This window comes from Lactuca saligna, chromosome 2 (assembly GCF_052625555.1).
Source record: "Lactuca saligna cultivar CGN05327 chromosome 2, ASM5262555v1, whole genome shotgun sequence".
NCBI lineage: Eukaryota > Viridiplantae > Streptophyta > Magnoliopsida > Asterales > Asteraceae > Lactuca > Lactuca saligna.
In genome coordinates this window covers 111,096,293-111,103,858 of record NC_136418.1, presented here as the reverse complement: position 1 = coordinate 111,103,858, position 7,566 = coordinate 111,096,293, and the positions used below count along the sequence as shown (strand labels likewise).

At 34.6% G+C, this 7,566-nt stretch overlaps 1 long non-coding RNA gene across 4 annotated transcripts; it reads left to right on the top strand.

The window, feature by feature from the left end:
* Nucleotides 1-313: 313 nt before the first annotated feature.
* On the top strand, nt 314-3,036 carry LOC145031368 (uncharacterized). 4 transcript variants are annotated; one of them, XR_013676928.1, is made up of 7 exons: nt 314-594; nt 777-849; nt 1,440-1,513; nt 1,615-1,668; nt 1,779-1,847; nt 2,531-2,604; nt 2,848-3,036. It is a non-coding gene; the product is annotated as an uncharacterized LOC145031368 (long non-coding RNA). The 4 variants fall into 4 exon arrangements; XR_013676931.1 differs by lacking the exons at nt 1,440-1,513; nt 1,615-1,668; XR_013676929.1 differs by lacking the exon at nt 1,615-1,668 and having other exon boundaries at nt 1,779-3,036.
* The last annotated feature ends 4,530 nt before the right edge of the window (nt 3,037-7,566 follow it).

Genomic DNA, 7,566 nt, shown 5'->3' with positions numbered 1-7,566 from the left:
TAAAACCTTTTTTTTATAGAAATTTAATTAGCATTTTATCATTCAATCTTATAAAATATTTTATATATTAAGAAGATATGATTAAATCTTATAAAATCTCCATACTTAATAAAATCTCACCTACATGCCAAATATCATTTTTTTATGCATCTAATTGCCACTTGGCATTTTCTTGTTAAGGTATTTCATAATTTTCCCGCTCAAATGTCAAGCTTCATAATTTTCCCGCTCAAATGTCAAGCTGTAAGATATCCGATTTTATCCTATTAAATGTTAAATGAATTGATTGATTTGTTAATCAATTACTCAATCCCTGATTTCTCTATATATTCAGTTTCCTTTTTTACGCAATCACTTTCAAATCATGGATGGATTCTTATCTCAAAAAATCTGGAAGACAATCTTTTTGTTTTCACTCTTATACTCGTATCACACCTTATTATCACAAGCAATTCGACAGACTATTTTTTTTATCCCACGATTCTCACATTATACGAAGATGAATATTCCATGTAATCCATTTTGATTCTTGTAACAAGATGTAGATGGGTTCTTCGATTATCATAATGGATTCTGTCCATCGATGATTTCAAGGTAATTTGTTCTTCCTCTCTTATCTTTAGTTTTTGATTTATTATGTTTTCAGCTGGTTTTGTTTTTTATGGTTTGATGCATTTCTTATGCACATAGATTTTCCTTCAATGTCGGTATGCCCCAATTGGGATTTTTTTGATTGTTTTTTCTACAATTATGTTTTTATGGGTTTCATTATGCAGGGTAAAAAAGTTATACATCTATTGCCTAATTATTTCCATCTTTCTCGAGTCCTCTGACGTGTATGTTTATTTGGTAAGTTTTTTCATTCTCTTTTTCATATTTGACCTAAATATGAGTACTTTCATGAACCTTCTCTATTTGTTTTTTGGCAAAAAGTTCAACAGATATCTAATCCCTTAAAGGTTTTTGGTATCCAAAAAAAAGAAAGATAATTTGGGGTTTTGACAAAGAAAAGAAAAAATGTTTTCTCTTATTACTGCATACAATTAATCATGCATCATGAAAGCCACTTATGTACAATTTAAAGATGCAGAAAGCATAATGTACTTGCACCAATTTAGTGATTTGTCTATTTAACTAAATATTGTAGTACTTAATTTGTTATGCTTTTTTATCGTTAAATGAATGTTTTTACCGGTTGTTGGTCGAAATTTGAAAAAATAACACGGTAATAATTTTATTGATAGTTTGAAGGAAATGAATTTAAGTTAAAATATTTGGAGAATGTTAAGAAATGGATTGAAAAATATGAATGTAATTTAGAGGGTACAATGAATGCGAGGATGCTGAATGAAAACCTAAACAGAAAGATCTTCAACTTGAAATTGATGAGTTTGTAAGGAAGTTTGATGGTGTTGTTAAAAAAAACTATGAAATTGCAGGTACTTACCGAGGTTTTTGATAAATTTCTTGCAAATGTTTCTTGACAAAGGATATGCGATAGTTGGTCTTCTGTGTAAGAAACCAAGCAACTTTGTATCTTGATTTGAGAAATTGTTAGAAAAAAAAACCTAAAAGCTCCATCTACATTTTCTTTGTTGTTTGCCTCCCTTACAGCTCAGTCTCTTGTGGAGGTTGAAGATTTTCAAAACCATAATCAGTTGCAAATTGGTCTTATTCATTTCAAATACTAATAATATGTGTTTGGATTTTTTTAGTTTATTTTTTAGTTTATTCAACTGCACCCATGAGATGTGTCAATTGTAAATTTGGTTTTTCAGGAGATGTGTCAATCGTAAGTTTTTTTTTCTCTTTCTCTAAACGATCCGGGTATGGATCCTTTGTTCCTGGTATGTATTCTCCCCTCTCTGTCCTAAATCTTTTTTGACGATTGTTTATCTATTTCCATTTTTGTTTCTTTTTTATATTCATTGCATTTTTCATATGAGTGTGTTTTTGTGGTTTGATTACAAAGTATAAGTTAAACCCAACAAAGCAATTGCTCAAATGGATGGGTCCATGTTGCACACCATCTGGTTGTGTAAAAGCTTTCTTAATTTGAACCTTCTTTTTAACCTACAAACTCAATTATCAAAGACATTGTTGTTTTGAGGAATTTAATATGGCATCTTATGTTTGTTGAGGTTTTTAGTGATTTGACCATTTTACCCTTTGTTGAGAGCGAAATATTCATTTCATATATATAATTACTAATGGAAGTCTTTGTGATGTTTATATAAACCGGAGGCTTTTTATATTTAGTCTAGAAGGTTTTTTCGATACTCAATGCCATGAACACCAAGACATCCTCTTTTTTTGATGGAAAAACAACAAGTTCGGGTATTGATGGAATTTTTTAGGTTTTCATGGTGGCCATAACCCATCGTTATTTTGTATTATTATGTTCTTATTTTTCCGCTTAAACCAAAAAAAAAAACATTTCGATTTTCATTATTCTGTATTATGGTGTTTTATTTATGTTTGTTTTAAATAATGGGAGTTGCTAATTGTTGCTGTTGGCTGCAATTCAAAGTACATTGCTATAGCAGGGTAGTACAGAAAAGTGTATTGCTATTGATGGATTAGTCTGGAAAGTACTTTGACAAGGTTGGTTTGCTACTTCTAATTCAATGTTGCCAATTTCATTTTTATAAGGTTATTTTGGTGTCGTAAATTGTTGTAGTTTTAACCACTTTGTATCTATACTTTGGTCTGGCCATTGGTTGGTCTTTTTCTTTTTTAATATAGTTGTGTCGTTTAGAAAAAGAACGTAAATAATGGTGAATTGTCATGCTCAAAGTCAAACTTTTAATTTTTTGTTGTTTACACCGGTGATATTCACCTTTGCAGTGTTTGAGGGTGTTATTGTACTTTGGTTACATGGTCTTAATCCTCTCACATGGCTTTTCAAACGCACACTTCATTTGATTGCCCCATTATGTACTTGTAACCCTCATGTCAATCTCATATATATAATTTTTTTTTCTTGATTTGTAATATATAGATATAATCATTCAAATGCATCATTAGTTTTTAGAATATGTATGTTGCTTTATTTGGAAAGTTATTTTTCAACCCTAATTTTTTGTTTCTTCAGTATTTGAGTTTGACATCTTTTATCAATCAATGCAATTTCTCTTCACTTCACATTTCTTCTATGGTTGTATATTCGTATATGCCTTCAGCGATTGAAATGGACAAACTTTTAATCCCTTTCACAAATCGATACTTAGGACAAGTTCTATCGACCGATATATCTACGTAGGGATAATTTTTGGTTTTTATTTCTATTACAACCAAAGGGGGAAAGGGGCTTAGGGAGATTCGGTGGGTATTTTGGTAAATAATAATAGTAATAATAATAATAATAATAATAATAATAATAATAATAATATATTTTTTTTAAATAAAAACAATATATACAATATTAACATTTTTAATTAAGTTATTCCTAAGCATCATCTTAATTATCAAGAAAATATTTTTAAAATTTTTCATCCGTGGTGCCTACGGGTTATAACCTAGTATTTTATATATTAAGAAGATAGTGTATAACAAGAAAGATTAAACAAATTACCGAAAACACAAAAACCTTAAAAAAAACAAAAATTTACATCCCATTCCTTTGTTGTTGCGCCTTCATGGTCAACCTCTCTCCTCGGCCTCCGTGATCAACATCATCTACCGCTTGGCGCCACTTCCACCCCTTCTGTTCATTTCTGACTTTCCAATGACCGGCTGGAAGTTAGTTGCAGTGGCTGCTCGAGTCTCCACGATCTCCATATCTTTTCTTTTAGAGGTTTCACACCTTTCTCAGTTTCTCTCTCTATTAGCCGTTTAGTGTTTAGTGTTTCTTGTTTGTGTATCTGTGTTGGTAGAATATAAATCAATTTTTACTGTAGAGTCAAATCCTAGAAACTATAAAATGGAGTAGCATACTATAGCCTTTTTTGAGCACACTTAATACCCTTTTGTGATTTCGTTTATAGTGGTATGTCAATCAATAGATATCATGTCGATGACACTTCAATATTTACTTATTAGCAAACATATACTTATGGATTATGTTAGTATGTATATAAGAATTTTTCATGAACAATGTAACAAATTTATTATTATTTATTAAATTAGATTTGATGTTTGGTGTTTGAAGTTACTATAACACTAGCATTAAATTGTATTGTTGATAATCCTACCTGATAACCAATTTTTTTTACTATAATTTAGTTCATAATTTAAATTGGACACACGTGAGTTTTAATCCTACATTCGCCACTGCCGGTAATAGTAGGTTTTGCCGGTCTTCGACGTTGTTTCTGGCCAAACATGATTTTTCCGGTCATCTTCTCCAGTCAAATGACTATTTCGGTGAATTCTTGACAAATGTTCTTGTTAATTCTCTCTCTTATTTATGCATAATTGAAGAATTTTGGTAAACAAAAAAAAAATCAAGCATGTTTTTTATAACACACCTTAGAGTATTTCTTCTAAAACACACAAACGGTAACAACCAAACCTAAAATTTCTTATTCTTTCCATTACTCAAATATGTTGAATCTGCTGTTGATCATTCATTGACTCTGTGATTATTTGTGTATTCAGTTATTTGCTTTTGGAATCATTTTTAATTCTCAATATTATATTCATTCTCTATTTTATTCATTTGGAATTAAATGGAAAGAGACTTATCTCACTGTTCATCGCACCCTATTTTATTTCATCTGTTCTTCAAAGTATTGTACATATTCATATGCACGGACCTCCAACATATGATTCGGGGGACCGAAAATATAATATGTATAAAAATCGGTGAGCAGGGGGGTTTACCGCCAAAATTTAAAATTTTTTGGTCTAATATGTATAAAATCAAAGTATAGGGGGTTATTTGTAACAAAAGAATCAAGGGTGGTAGGGGCACAACCCCCCTCGCCCTAATAAAGCTCCTGTTGAGAGAAAAACTTTAAGACACACTTGAACAAATGTTAGAACAAGTATATTGCGGAATAGTTAATCTCGAAGGATCTAAAAGCTCAACAATAATATTTAGAGTTAGATGGTTAGAGAGTTAGTTGCGGAAAAGTAAAGAAATGGAAATGAAAACAATTCTTATATCAAGTATACACATAAGCTGATTCATAACGAGGAATGCATTCAAGCCAAGTTAATAAGTGAGATCAAACTTAGTGATTAAGTCACAAAAGACTTGCTCCAAGGAGAGATTGTAATCGATTACGTGAGAGTGAGAAGTATGAGTAAGAGAGATAGAAAGATAACTTCAGAACTATATTCAGAATAATAGATGCGTAAGTTTTTATTTTTGAATACAAGAGAATGAGCTCTATTTATACAGACTCACGAAGTACACTAGATTACATCTCTAAGAGTAGCCATGCACGGCATACTGGACAATAGAGCGTATTACAATAAAAGACAAGTAAAGTAATCTAGTAAAGAGACTGCGGTTGGTAGAGACTGCGGACGCGATTGCTGATGAAGAAGCTTGACTGCGGGGGCTTGACGACTGCGGTAGCTGAAGTTCAAGAGGGTCACTTTTTATGATTCAATAATTCCCCCTAAGTGACCTCTTTAACTTTGATTAGCTATCAAGTTTAAGAAACTTGATCAGGATCCACCAAAACTTCCTGATGTTTTCCAACCAGATGATTCTCCTTAAGATTTCAAACTTGACTTCTGCAGTAGTGTGCTTCGATTTTTCAACTGCATTTCGGCAGATATCAAGTTGCTTCCTGGTGAGGCGATGCATGGCATTCATAGGAATGAAGTATTTGACATTATCGATCTTCCTTTTGAAAATGACTCCAAGTTCAGGGAAGTTGGTTGCATCTAAGGATCTTTCTTCATAGCCTTCGGTGTGCATTGGTGCGGGGTCAAGTGGTGGCAGATCGAAGTTCTTGGCAATGGTGGGGTAGATGTCAGCGTCGATTTTAGCAAAATCACAAACTGTTTCCTTCAAGAAAGTATTAGCCCTTTCAAGTGAAATCTTCATCTTCGGGTGCTTCTCCGACTTGTGTTGGAACACCTTTGCAATGAGAAAGAATTCTTCCGGATTCATAGAGGGGAAGTCAGCCTGGGTGGGGACATAGTCGCGTTCCCTTCTAGTAAGAGTGTATTGGATGAAATCTGCCAGTTGTTGATTTTTGGGGATGGTAGGGTTGAAGAGTAGCCTGTGAATTTCCTTGGTGAGTTAGAGGATTTCGGGACCATGGAAATTTGTGGACAAGGATCACTACAGGCGGTTGATGGTAGCTTGAAGGATTGAGATCGCGGACTCATAGGCAGTGTGAGTCTCAGCGATCATCTTTTGAGATTGGGAGGCTTGATCCACAACGGCTGCTTGAAAATCTTTCTTGATTACGGTTACCTCAAAGATGAGGCGTTCCGCAGCAGCCATGAAGTCCTTGTGGTCTGCTTATCTATTTTTCTCAAGGGACCGGATCCCCATTTCTACTTTGAGGGAGATACGCTCATCAGCCAATCTCTCACAAGTTTCCAAGCGCTCTATCTGTTCAATCAATGACTGCGGTCCATGGATATCTTCTGGTTGCGGTTGATTTCGCTTGACCGCAGTGAGGGTTTGATCAACCTTGGCTTGAAGGCTTAAAAATTATTTCCTAGTAACATAATTCTTGTTCTTTTTCTTCTTCTCCTTGGGCTTAGAAGTTGAATTATGAGAGTCACTAGATTCTTCTTCTTCATCAAACATCATAAGATCATCATCAGAGGGAGAGGGTTTGTTTACCTCTTGCAGATCAACATCATCAAATCTAAAGGTGGGAGCAGAGCTCACTTCTATTTCGGGTCCTTCGTCTTGTGATCCTTGGACAGTGGGGGTGGGAGGAACTTTGGAAGCATGTTGATCTGCAGTTGCTTCCTGAGCCTTGTGGAAGGTTTCGACCATCTCATACATCCAGTCTTGAACTTTCAAAATGGTGGCTACGGTATTGGCATTGTTAATTGCATCTGCCCAATACTTAGCCATATCTTGGATTTCTTTTTCCTTCTGCTGCTGTTGCTTGACTTGTTGATCTTTGCGTGCTTGGAATGCTCTACGGAAAGCGGCAAATTTCTGAATCTCGGCTTCTGTTACCGAATTGTATTTCAACTAAGAATCATTAGAGTCTTCACCGTCAAATCCTTTATAACGCACCGAAGTGTCCTTCGGGTCCACGGATCCTTGCACATTTGTGCTCACCGTGCCTAAACCACATGTTACAAATGTAAGCAGAGTAGGATTTCCTAAGCTTCCTTGGTCTCCTTGACCAGTAGTCAAGTTTGTCCTTAGATCGGTTCTGGCATGGGCGGAAGAAGTGCCATGCGGTTGGGAAGGTGTTTGCAGTGTATGGGTTACATTCAAAAGGATGGAGTTCAACTCCTTAGGAGAAAAGAAATGCAGTCGGGAAGCCCTGGAGAGTTTTGGGCGAGAACTAGTATTATCCTCTTAGGATTGAACTGGGGAGGAGTCTCCTCGTTGCTGTGAATCATACTCACTTTCTAAGTTTGAGTGGTAGAAGATGGTTGTTTCGAATGGATGTGCGGCCATCCCAAGGA